The sequence below is a fragment of the Galeopterus variegatus genome, unplaced genomic scaffold (genome assembly GCF_000696425.1).
Source record: "Galeopterus variegatus unplaced genomic scaffold, G_variegatus-3.0.2 Scaffold81, whole genome shotgun sequence".
In the NCBI taxonomy this organism is placed as follows: domain Eukaryota; kingdom Metazoa; phylum Chordata; class Mammalia; order Dermoptera; family Cynocephalidae; genus Galeopterus; species Galeopterus variegatus.
The window spans coordinates 688,672-691,462 of NW_007726192.1; the positions used below are offsets into that span (position 1 = coordinate 688,672).

At 43.2% G+C, this 2,791-nt stretch overlaps 1 pseudogene; it reads left to right on the top strand.

The window, feature by feature from the left end:
* The first annotated feature begins 690 nt into the window (after nucleotides 1-690).
* Nucleotides 691-1,617, top strand: LOC103596189 (annotated as a pseudogene).
* The last annotated feature ends 1,174 nt before the right edge of the window (nucleotides 1,618-2,791 follow it).

A 2,791-nucleotide genomic window follows, 5' to 3' on the forward strand; every position in this document is an offset into this window, starting at 1 on the left:
TCAGGCGTGGATCCATGCTCTTTTCTAAAGCAATCACTGACAAGAGAAATGAACTCATAGTAGTTACTGAAGATTAATCCAGATGTACTCCCTGAGCCATATAAAGGAGGGGTGAGGACCTGAACAAGAGCAAAGGAAGGGAGGAATGGCCAAGAGACCAACAGTGTCTGCTTCTGCTACCTTCCCAGGAACCAGCGCCTTCTACAAGGGTGAGAGATGGGTTTAAGGGGTGTGTGGCAACTTTTTGGAAGGGTGGCTTGTGCTTGTAAGTGAAGATACAGGGACCATTAAGATATGATTGATGGGTGAACACTCTCATCTTCCTCAAAATCTCTCACTAATGAATCTTCTGAAAAGTCCAACCTTATTCCTTTAAGTTATTTTATGCAGAATAAAAGTACCTATTAAAATGCATGTATAATTTTGCAGTGGGATAGCATAATAAGTAAGGACTTTAGGATATTTTGTCCAGCAACTCTTTTTTAAGCAGCTAAGAGCAAGGAACTGTGTGAGGTGCCATAGGAGATGCAAGAATACATCACAAACAGCCCTCTGTGCTGATGATATATTAATCTGAGTGAGCTCTGTGCACAAAGACCAAAGGAGAAAGTGATGCTTTAAGAGCATGCCAGGGGGACCCAGACCACGTGCCAACACCCCTGTGCCGACAACTCTGCCACCATAGAGGACATGAACGAGTACAGTGACATAGAGGAATTCGCAGAGGGATGCAAGATTAACACGAGCAAGAATTAGCAGGATGACAGTAAAATGTTTATTGGAGGCTTGAGCTGGGATACAAGCAAGAAAGATCTGACTGAATATTTGTCTCAATTTGGGGAAGTTGTAGACTGCACAATTAAAACAGATCCAGTCATTGGAAGATCAAGAGGATTTGGATTTGTGCTTTTCAAAGATGCTGCTAGCGTTGATAAGGTTTTGGAACTGAAAGAACACAAACTGGATGGCAAATTAGTAGACCCCCAAAGGGCCAAAGCTTTAAAAGGGAAAGAACCCCCCAAAAAGGTTTTTGTGGGTGGATCGAGCCCCGAGACTTCTGAAGAACAAATTAAAGAATATTATGGAGCCTTTGGAGAGATTGAAAACACTGAACTTCCCATGGATACAAAAACAAATGAAAGAAGAGGGTTTTGTTTGATCACATATACAGATGAAGAGCCAGTAAAGAAATTGTTAGAAAGCAGATATCATCAAATTGGTTCTGGGAGTCTGAAATCAAACTTGCCCAACACAAGAGGTATACAGGCAGCAACAGCAACAACAAAAAGGAGGACGAGGTGCTGCAGCAGTGGACGAGGTGGTACTAGGGGTCGTGGCTGAGGTCAGGGCCAAAACTGGAACCGAGGGTTTAATAACTATTATGATCAAGGATATGGAAATTACAGTAGTGCCTATGGTGGTGATCAAAACTATAGTGGCTACGGCGGATATGATTATACTGGGTATAACTATGAGAACTATGGATATGGACAGAGATATGCAGACTACAGTGGCCAGCAGAGCACTTATGGCAAGGCGTCTCGAGGGGGTAGCAATCACCAAGACAATTACCAGCCATACTACAGGAGGACATTGGAGAAAACAGGAGGAAAGTAACTCATCATGCAGGATGACAATGAGGATTGGTCTTCTGTTGATCTAAGATGATTAGTTTGTAGAAGACTTTCCTAGTGTAAAAGGTACGAATGTGTCCAACCGTATATAGCCGCCAATTAGTTTTTCTTGTTTTTACTTTGTCGCTTGCTATCTGTGTTATGACTCGATGTGGATTTGTGTTTATACAAATTTTATTTGTATGATTTCATGTTAAACCTCAAATGAATGCTTCCTTATGTGATAGTTAAAAAAAAAAAATAGAGCACGCTGGGGTCCTGAGGCAGAAGCCAAGGGCCACCCCCTTCACCTGCAACCAGGCAAGCAGCACATGGAAACGCTTCCACACGGGTGGCCCACCACAGCCACCACCACAGCCATGGCTGCCAAGTGCGGCTCAATGCCACAGCAGTAGCCACAGCCACCATGCAGGTGGCCTGCCAGAGGCTCGACTGCATTGACACAAGGAGAGTCACCAGTGGAGAACAGAAAAAGAAGAGGATGTCTATTTTTATCTCAAAGTACTCTCAAACTTCCCTGTGATTTTTCTTTTTACACATTGTTTATTTAGGAGAGTGTTGTTTAATTTCCACACATTTGTGAATTTTCTAAATTTCCTTCTGTTATTGTAGTCAGAGAACATATTTTCTATGATCTTACTCTTTATAAATGTAGTAAGACATGTTTTATAGCAAAAAAAAAAAAAAAAAAAAAAAGCGATGCCTTGGAGATGTGGCTGGCTATTGGAGTGCCAAGGTAGGAACTATAACTTCTGAGTAGTATAGAGGAAGAAGGACGAGTGGTGGAGAAGGGGGTGTTAGAAGGACTTGGCTTTGAAGGACTAAAATAGGAGGTGCAGAAGGGATAATAGAGACACAAGGATTCCGCAGTGAGAGGAGAAGCACAGGAAGCATACAGGGAAAACAGACAGATCACCTTTACCTGGAGCACAACGATGGCAGTCCATGGTTGAGAAGATGGGAAACAACTCCCAAAGGCATGTGATGCCAGGTTAAGAAGTTTGAAATTTACTACAAGTATAGAGAGGATTCTTCAAAGGTACTGGAAGAAAAAAGTGACTCTTGATCAGAACTGTTATTAGGGGGCCGGCCCGGTGGCGCACTGCTACAGTGCGCTGCTTGGGAGTGCGGCGGCACTCCCGCCGAGGGGTTGGATC